At 36.6% G+C, this 10,931-nt stretch overlaps 1 pseudogene; it reads right to left on the bottom strand.

Annotated features, from left to right (window-relative positions):
* Nucleotides 1-1,073: 1,073 nt before the first annotated feature.
* LOC100683899 lies at nucleotides 1,074-2,550 on the bottom strand (annotated as a pseudogene).
* Between the last annotated feature and the right edge of the window lie 8,381 nt (nucleotides 2,551-10,931).

Here is a 10,931-nt window from a genome sequence, read left to right as displayed (position 1 = left end):
GATGCCTGTATAGTGATACCTCATTGAAGTTTTCATTTGCATTTCACTGATGGTTGATGTTGAACATCTTTTAATGTGTTCATTTGCCATCTGTATATCTTCTTCATTGAAATTTCTATTCATGCCTGTAGCCCATTTTATTTCTGACACTTGCATGATCAAGTTTTAATGAATTTGAACATAAGGCATGGTTTCCAGGTGTACATAAATATATCTCCATTTTACAATTGCTTTTTGCTTTTGCTACTTCAACCTTTTCTAGACAGTGATAACAAAATGCTTAAACTCTTTCTTATTTAAGCAACAATAACTTCCTTAATAGGACTTCATGAGTTTTTTTTTCCTTAGGAGCTGATCATTTGAATTTCCAGGACTTCTTAGAGTAAATATTTTGTTCAGATTTCCATTCTTTGGATAAAGAAGATGTAGTCTATATGTACAATGGAATATTCCTCAGCCATTAGAAAGGACGAATACCTACCATTTGCTTCAACGTGGATGGAACTGGAGGGTATTATGCTGAGTGAAGTAAGTCAGTCGGAGAAGGACAATCATATGGTTTCACTCATATGGGGAATATAAAAAATAGTGAAAAGGATTAAAGAGGAATGGAGATAAAATGAGTGGGAAATATCAGAGATGGTGATAGAACATGAGAGACTCCTAACTCTGGGAAACGAACAAGGGGTAGTGGAAAGGGGGGGGGTGTGACTGGGTGATGGGGTGATTGGGTGATGGGCACTGAGGGAGGCACTTGACAGGGATGAGCACTGGGCGTTACACTGTATGTTGGCAATTCGAACTCCAATAAAAAAAATACACAAAAAAGTGGGGGGAGCCCCGGTGGCTCAGTGGTTTAGCACCGCCTTCAGCTCAGGGCAGGATCCTGGAGACCCGGGATCAAGTTCCACGTCAGCCTCCCTGCATAGAGCCTGCTTCTCCCTCTGCCTGTGTCTCTGCCTCTCTAGGTCTCTCATGAATAAATAAATAAATATTTTTAAAAAAAGATTTCCATTCTACCCACCTACCATTAGCTGGTTGTTGCCTCTCAGATCCTGGCAAGTTACCTATGGTTAAATAATGCTTTTAATTTCTGTATCAACACAGAGCTGTTTGTCAGTTTCTCCAAGATAGTATTTTCTTTCTCAAGTATATTATTACAGTTCCTTTTGGTTTTTGTTTTTTCTCAATGAAATAAATGTGGGTGTTCAATGCATCCCTTAATTATAAAATGCTAGATTGGGATCCCTATCATTGACATTTATGATGATCTATTAGAGGACTTGTTATATGTGCACTTTCATTCCTACTAAAAAGGCACAGGTCTACTTTATGACAGAAGGCTTAATATTTCTCCATTTCATCACTCACTCCATCCATCTTTGGTCCTGCAAAGGTCCTTTTGGGTACTGCGACAGAGTCCATTCCTTGCAGAATACAATATAACATGTGAATTTTAACAGCGCCTTTAGCCTGTATTGTTAAAGGTGGGTGACATTGAACTACTGACCCTCCCAGTCACAGATCCACTTGATAGTTGCAAACTTAAAGTCATAGAAGACTAGAGAATATTCTACATCCATATTGTATTGAGATCCCTGGGGATTTTTCATCTATGCTCAGCAGCTCATCAATAATCTGTGGCTTCTCTCCATTTCTTGGCCAATCAGAAAGAAGATAACCATCATACGACAGGCCTAATGATAAAGGAATCTCTGGTCAATAATTGTGCCTTGAAATAACTTGAAAGGTTCTTGCAGTTTAATTCTATCTCCCCTTATCCAGGCTCTGGCCTATTAGCTGTACTTGAGTGGAAAATCCACTGAAAAGTAATCATTCCATTGGCTAGATCCATTTTACACAAATTTCTGAAATCATAAATGCTAACATACCTCTGAACCACATAATTAATGGTTATAATATCTAAATCAGCATAAAGGGAAAAAAAAGAGCAGTAAGTTTTCTTAAGACAGCTGAACCTAGTACTGAAGCTGGGTTCTACAGAAGCCCAGGCCAGTATATGGATGTCTGGAAGGAACATCTGATGGAAAATGCAGCTATGATGGCTTTTTTTTTTTAGCAGTATTGTGGACTTCTTTTAAATTAAAATCCTCTGAATCATTGCCCCTTGGAAAGCGGGAACAATGGTCAAGAGAAATCAATTGTCCAAAGGCACTTAAACACCCCTGTCCATTGACCCACATCTGTGAGAGTTGAATGTCTGTCTGCTTTCTCATGGTCAAGTCTTTCTTAGAGCCTCAAACGGTTGGTTTCTCATTGGCATCGTCTGTTTTCCTAACTGGCAAAGCCCTAGTATTGCTAGCCCAGATAGGCTATCTTTAGGGCTACATGGCTTCGGACATTAGCGCTGAAATCAAATGCACACTTACTTTTCCAGCTCCTAAGGAATTTTCTTTAACATTTGAGTTCTTGCTGTTGGTGGTTCTCTGCTCCTATTTAAGTTACTGCACCTTCTTCTCCAGTTCTTGTCCTTTTTTTTAGGAGTTCTTCAGTTTAGTTTCTCACTATGTCATTTTCAACAATGATAGGACAACCCCAGGAATAAAGGAATCATACAGGTCCATCCTACCTGTTAATCAGAGCCATGCCTGTAGCTCCTATTTTTGATTTCTTTTATTCTGTTGAATGACAAGAGCTCTTTATATATTCTAGACACAGGTCTTTCATCAGATATCTGATTTACATTTTCTCCCAGTCTGCAGCTTGCTTTTCATCATCCTTATAGGATCAGAGAGCAAAAGTTAATTTTGATGAGGTCCATTTTTATGGATCATGCTTTTGGTGTCAGGTCTAAGAACTTTTCACCTGGGCTTCAGTGTTGAATATCTCCTCTAAATTGTTACAGTTTTACATTTCAACCTGCGATCCATTTTAAATTTGTTTTTATATAAAATGTGTAATTTAGGCCAAGACTCAGTAGTTTTACTATGGATGTCTAATTGCTCCAAGACCATTTAATAAAAAGGCTATTCTTCCTCCATTGAAGTGCTTTTGCACCTTTATCAAAAATAGTTGGGCATATTGGTTTGGGTCTATTTCTGGGTTCTTTATTGTGTTGCATTGATCTACGTGTCCATTTCTCAGCAAACACTATACTGTCTTCATTAAAGTGGCTACACAATAAGCCTTAATACCAAGTACAGTAATTCTTTCCACTTTATTCTTGTACTCTGTGGTTTTGTTATCAGGTAATACTGGCTTCATAAAATGAGATATAAAATGTCCCATCCTCTTGGGTTTTGGGGCAGAGATTATAAATTGGCTCTTTAAATGTTTGGTAGAATTTTCCAGCGAAACCACATGAACCTGGAAATTTTTTATTCAGGACTTTCTTAAACTAAAATTCAATCTCTTGGGCAGCCCAGGTGGCTCAGCGGTCTAGTGCCACCTTCAGCCCAGGACGTGTCCTGGAGACCCGGAATCCAGGCCCGCTTTGGGCTCCCTGCATGGAGCCTGCTTCTCCCTCTGCCTGTGTGTCTGCCTCTGTCTCTCTCATGAATAAATAAATAAAAACTTTTTTAAAAAATTCAATCTCTTTATAAGTTATAAGATTAATTATATTGCCTGTATAACTTTGTTGGGGGATTGTGTTAATTTGTGGTTTTTCAAAGAATTGATTTATTTCTCCTAAGTTTGCAAATTTATGAGCATTCAGTTATTAATAGCATTCCCTTATTATCCATTTAATAACTGTAGGATTTGTAGTGATATTGGTCCTTCTCTAATTTTATCTTTGCCAATCTTGCTAGAGGTTTATCAATTTTATTAATGGTTTTAAGAAATAGTTTTCCCCATTGATTTTCTTTACTGCATTTTTTCTTTTAATTTCATTGATTTCTGCTCTTTATTATTAACTTCCTTCTGCTTTCTTTGGGTTTTTCTCTTTTCCTATATTCTTCAGCTAAAAACTTAGGTCTCTAATTTGAGACCTTTCCTTGTTTCTAATGTAAGCATTTAATACTATAAATTTCCCTTTCAGTGCTACTTTAGCTACATTCCGTATATTTTTATTTGTCCTGTTTTCAATTTCATTTGGTTCAATTTTTAAAATTTTCCTTGAATCTTCTTTGACCCATGGAATTTTTAGAAGTGTGCCGCTTAGTTTCTTATTGAGACATTTTCCTATTGTCTTCCAGAATTACAGATTTCTAGTTTGCTTACACTATGCTCAGAGAATACACTCTGTAGGATATAGCTTTTACATTTGTTGGGGCTTGTTTTATGGCCCAGTATATAGTCTGTCTTGTATATGTTTTCTAGGCAAATGAGACAAGTGTGTATTGTGCTGTTGTTGAGTGGAATGTTCTGTTTACATAAATAAGATTCTGTTGGCCATTGTTTTGTTCAGTTATTCTATTCTTGCTGATTTTGTCTAGTAGTTCTATCAGTTACCAAGGGTTGGGTGTGTGAAGTCCAATGGTAAATGTGCTTGGTCTATATCTCCTTTCAACTCTCAATTTTTGCCTTATTTGGAAGTTCTATTGTTTGGTTGATACACAGAGTGGTTATATCTTTGATACTGTTATAATCGTGTAATGTCTCTCTGCCTTTAGTAATTTTCTTTGCTGTGTCTATTTTATCTGATATTAATATAGTCATTCCTGCTTTTTATTTTTGTCGTAAAATATACTTGACATGAAATTTTCCATCTTAACCACTTCTAAGCACACATTTCGGTATTAAGCACATTTATGTCAGCAATCTCAAAACTTTCTCTGTTGCAAAACTGCAACTCTATACCCATTGAACAACTCTTCAATGCCCCCCCCCCCCCCACACACACACAGTTCCTGACAAACACCATTCTACTTTGTCTCCATGAATTTAACAAATCTAGGTAACTCATATAAATTGAATCATACAGTATCTTTTTCTGACCGGTTTATTTAGTATAATGCCCTCAAATTTCACAATGCTGCAGCATGTGTCAGAGTTTCCTCCCATTTAAGAGATTGAATGACACCCATTATATGTACACACCACATTTTGTTTATCCATTTATCCATCAATGGACACTTCGGTTACTCCCACCATTTGCCTATTGTGAATAATACTGCTATAAACATAGGCATACAAATATGTCTTAAACCCTGCTTATAATTCTTTTGTGTATATATCCAGAATTTCTTGGTCACACGATAATTCTATTTCTAATTTTAAAAAATTTTAATTCCAGTATAGTTAACATACAGTGTTATATTAATTCCAAGTGTACAATATAGTCATTGAACATTTCCATACATTGTTCAGTGCTCATCAAGATAAGTATACTCTTAATCCCCTCATCTACTTCACCCAACTCCCCTCTGGCAACTACTAGTGTATTCTTTGTAATTTTTTTTAAAGATTTTATTTATTTATTATTTATTCATGAGAAACACACACAGAGAGACACAGAGACACAGGCAGAGGGAGAAGCAGGCCCCATGCAAAAAGCCTGATGTGGAACTTGATCCCGGGTCTCCAGGATCAGGCCTGGGCCAAAGGTGGCCCTAAACCACTGAGCCACCCGGGCTGCCCCGTATTCTTTATAATTAAGAGTGATGTCTTTTTCTTTGTTTTGTTTCTTAAATTCCACATGAGTGAAATCATATGGCATTTGTCTTTTTCTTATTTAGCATTATACCCCCTAAGTCCATTTATGTTGTTGCAAATGGCAGGATCTCATCCTTTTTATAACTGAGTAATGTTCCACAGTGTATATACATCACATCTTCTTATCCATTCATCTACCAATAGACCTTGGGTTGCTTCCATATCTTGGCTATTGTAAATAATGCTGCAATGCACATAGGGGTGCATATATCTTTTCAAATTAGTGTTTTCATTGTTTTAGATAAACACCCAGGTGTGGAACTGCTAGATCATATATGGTAGTTATCTTTTTAATTTTTTGAGGAACCTTCACACTGTTTCCCAGAGAGGCTGTACCAATTCACATTGCCACCAACAGTGCACAACGTTCCCTATACATTATGTTGGGCTGAGATTGAGCACTTGGGGTGACTGAGGAGTTTTTCCTCAATGACTATGCTCTATCTCAGCTTTTGGTTGTCCCTATACATCTACTCCATACAGGGAATCTCTCTCTCCATGAGTTTGCCAGTTACCTAGTGGTGAATGCTCTTGCTTGTTATTCACTGATAAGTTAACAGTATGGAAAAAGGGTTCTGTATTCTAGTCCAACATCAGCTTTAGGTAGGCCCATGAGGCCGGTCTTTGGGAACGGGTTCTTCAGCACTTCTAGCCCCATTCCCCATGATAGGTAAACTATCTTGTTATGTGTCTTCAGTGGGAGACCGACTCTACCTCATTTCCCAGCAGTAGATGCTTCCCACACAATTGTATCACCTACAAATACACAATTTTATTTTTGGCAGGAAATAATGCCTCGTAATCTTGGGAGTAGGCAAGGTTACAGGCCTGAATGGGAATGTAATTGTGTGCTATTAGTGGAAATACCAGTACACTCTGCAAAGTCCTTATATGTCACACTTGGTTTGAAATTGCTGCTGTGGATGCTGGTGGATACACTAGTAACCGAGTTATTAGTGCTATAGTCATTGCTGCCTAGAACATCCTGGGAGGATGGTGCTGGTCACTGGTTGCTACAGCCAGTTTTCTCTTACAGATTGTATTTGGTAAATAAAGTTCTATTCAATTACTGATGATTCTGTTCACACACATGTACTCAGAAAAAAAATCACTGAAGGCAAAAAGACCAGTGCATGCTGGGAGCGGGCATACTTAATGGACTGAGAAAAGCAACCTTGCTAAAAAGCAACAGAAACATGAAAACCTCCTTCTCTCATTTCTACCATAAAGTTCCCCACTGCAGGACCATTAACAGGGTAAGACTGAAGAATCACCTGATCTGCCTATATAAAAATGGCCTCAATCATTTAGCAAACATATATTCAGCACTTACCATGTGGCAAGCACTCTTTTGAGTATTGGAAACTACAAAAATGATTACCAAATAATTGCCTAATTAAAAGGAAAAGGGTCTTTCACACCCCTTTGAATTTTACCCAAACCTTTAGAATTCTTTAAAACTGCCATCATATCCATGGGCACTTGGCTGACTCAGTTGGTGGAGCACGTGACTATCTTGAGGCTATGGGCTCAAGCCCCATGTTGGGTATAGAGAGTACTTAAAAATGAAATCTTAAAAAAAAACTGCCATCATACCCATTTTCAGAAGTGTGATAGTGCCCTTCTATGTTTCTATCCTAACCTTATTCCATTCGTTCCTTTAATCTAGCCAAACCAGGCTAGCATTTTGAAAAGTAATATTTATTCAGAATTAAGAGAGGACACAGAGGAAGTACATGAGAATAAATCAGAAAGCAAAAACTTACCAAGCTTGCCAAGTCCAAGTTTCTATCCCAAATAGTCACATTCCTAAGGACTACAACAACTGCCTAGCACCTGACTTTTGTTCCCTACCCTCTTACCTACCTGCCATCTTATTCGCCACTCTCCGAGCACCAGCCAGCTGCTTACGTTGTCATTCCCTCAGAGAAATACAAGGAAACCATGTTTCAACTACATGACTTGGTTTTAATCTCCAGAAGAACCACCTACTTTTTCCAGAGGCAAATCACAAGACTGTGATGATTGATAAAAAATTCACCATTATTAAAAATAATTTTATTTCCTTTCAAATTTCTGACAGCTTATCTTGTGTTTTCTCTGATTCATAATTAGATTTTACCAAGTTGTCTATTTTTATTCTTTTCAATGTGTCAATGTTTGGATTAATTTTAATTTCTATTTTCTTTTTTTTTTTCTTTTTTTTTTTTTATTGGTGTTCAATTTACTAACATACAGAATAACACCCAGTGCCCGTCACCCATTCACTCCCACCCCCCGCCCTCCTCCCCTTCTACCACCCCTAGTTCGTTTCCCAGAGTTAGCAGTCTTTACGTTCTGTCTCCCTTTCTGATATTTCCCACCCATTTCTTCTCCCTTCCCTTATTTTCCCTTTCAATGAAGTAATTCATGTTGCTAAATTTAATAATTCATTTCTCATGGTTCCTTTTGTTTGTGTTTTTAACTTTTTGAATTGTATCTTCAGTTCATTTGTTTTCATTCATTCTTTAGTGATGAAACTTCTTTGAACTATGGATTTTCTCATATGTATAGTTTGTCTGCATTTAATAATAATACTAATACTTTTTAAGTGCTTACTTTGTTCCATTTTTACAAATATTTTACATACATTTGTTTAATCCTCCCAATAACCTGAGTAGGAAATTCTATAGAGGTGTTACTTTTTTTTATATATTTACCTAAAACTATGCAAGTAGTAATGGCAGAGCCAGGATTGCAAGGCAGGCAATTTGTCTGTAGATCCTGTTTTCCAAACCATCATAATTTTAAAACTAATCTATAGCATTTCCTGTGTTTGCATTTGTCTCATGGAAAATTCTGATGGGGTCTTGGTGCCTAATTATGTCATTCTGGTACAAGTCAAGATAAATAGCAATACTTTTGAGTCCTCAAACTATTAACATCAGTTATTTGGAAACTATTTTAAGGACTTTATTTTAAAGTATCATAAGTAACTATTTCATGGAACTAAAGATCATAAGTAACTATTTTGTGGAAATCTTAAACTTAAATAGTGAATTGTTTAACTAGTTTTAAATTTTTCATTTCTCTTCACTTCTCACTTCAGACTATGAACCCTGAAACCTTTGCTGAATACCTCCAATACATATACCACATTTAGGTGGCTTTACCCAGCTTCTAGAAAAATTCCTGTTTTCTGGACTCTCATAGATATTTTAAGGGAATATGTAACTGGATTTCCACAAGCAACCTGTCAGTGATTGGAGGTAGGAAGATCTTTTCAGTCTTAAAATAATTTCAAATGGCAAAATGTCCAAATTAACTTCCTATCAAATCTCCATCTTGGATAATTATTAAACTCATGATCCATATTTGCATAGATACCCTTCAAAAACTAACCATTTTCCAAAGAAGCTAAATAAAGAGTTTTGGGACCAATGGCATCTAAAACATTTTTCTTCTGCAAGTGGGAAAGAAACTACAATGGAATATACCAATTTGTAATCAATTCACATGCAATTCAGTTGAACACTCATAACAACTCAGCAAACATTAACACTTATCTTTACACGCATGTGCCAAGATATGGTGAGGTTCAACACTGATTTGTTCCTCTCATTAAACCCTTATTCTCTTATGGAGCTTGTATTTGTACACGATAAGGAGAATGTGACTATTCAGGCACCTTTTTAGGATACTACAGCTGAGATTAATTTGTTCTACCATCACTATTATCAAAACTTATACCTTCTCCACATGTTATAAAGATCTTAAAACTGCACATGGTATTGTCTAAAAACCAGTATTTACAAGACTATTTGTGATGTTTTATCTAATCATCTGAATGGGGAGAATTGGAGACTGACACTGCAGCCATTAAAATGTGTTGTGAGATTTATTTCCTACTACTTCCTTTGTTCTGTATCAAGAAATCCCTCTGGTACCATCTAGAAAAATATCTGCTACTCTTCTTACCTTTACTGTGATCGTTTCACTATTTGTTTTATTCCAAGCCAATATTGAGCAAAAATTGAAAGTGAGTATACTCAAAATTAGTCCTTCAACTTATCCTCTTTTTTAATATTAGAAAGTGGACAGAGCTAAAACATCAATCAATGGTAAGTCAATAACACTGGAAGAAAATGTTCTGTTTCTTGCTTCCCTAATCATCCTTCTTCTAATTACTTCCTGAACAAAATCTGACTTTGAGGACCATGGTGTGACCTTCATTTTGACTATCTTGAGTCCAATCATTTGGTATGTCAGCTACTACTTTGAAAACGTAATTTTGAAAGTGGCAGTCTAAGTGATTGCCCCTAACCAAGGGCATGGAGACTATGTCTCAGCTCAGACCAATGGACTTGCTTCTCAAAGCCCCACATGATAAGTGATCTATTTGGCCATGGACAGCTGCTGAAAATCACTGTCACCCAAACCTCTATGTGTGGCCTGTTTCTTTCTGGCACGTACACAGCCACGCCTCATATTAAAACATTTTGAATTGATGGAAGTTTCCTATTCGTCTTATAGTATTGCATTTGAATTGCTATACTGTGTTTTCTCAGGGAATATTATTCAGAACTTATTCTGAGTACTTCTGTAGTACTTTACACCATAAATATCCTGTCAGCCAAACAAGCTTCCCTGTTTTCAGTACAACATCCATTATTCACACTCAAAAAGGACACTGAAGATAAGGCTCAGCATTCTGTGTGAATCCTGGCTTCTAGTGAGCACTGGCCTTAAGCATTTCCTCTGTACTTTGTGTACATAGGCCTAGCCTTCAACATCCTGCCAAGATAATAAAATATGCATACAATACTTCAGAAAAAATACTTTTTTAAACCATCATGGTGATCATTTATTTACAACAGGGTATTTACATAGTCTTACTTATCTTCCAAAAAATTGTGTTAATATCACAGGCAAAACGGTAACTTCACATTGAAGAACTTAGTAAACACCAACTTAATTAAGTGATTAAAATGAGCATCACCAACAAAGGGAGAACCTGACATCACACACCTAAGGAAAGGATGTGTCAAGAAGAACACTGCATCTTTTTTGTGTTATTTCTGCAACAAATGCATAACCTCAATCTATCATAAGGAAATATCAGATAAACCCATATCAAAAGACATTCTATAAAATAAGTGGCCTTTACTTTTCAAAACTTTCAATGTCATTAAATACAAAGAAAGTATGAGGAAGTGTTGCAGATTGAAGGAGATTAAAGAAACATGACAACTAAATGCAATGAGTTATCTCAGGTGGATTCTGAATGAGGAAATACAACCATGAAGGTTCCCATTTGGACACAGTCAAATTTGAAT

The sequence above is a fragment of the Canis lupus genome, chromosome X (genome assembly GCF_011100685.1).
Source record: "Canis lupus familiaris isolate Mischka breed German Shepherd chromosome X, alternate assembly UU_Cfam_GSD_1.0, whole genome shotgun sequence".
Classification (NCBI taxonomy): Eukaryota; Metazoa; Chordata; class Mammalia; order Carnivora; family Canidae; genus Canis; species Canis lupus.
This window is presented reverse-complemented; position numbering and strand designations above follow the sequence as displayed.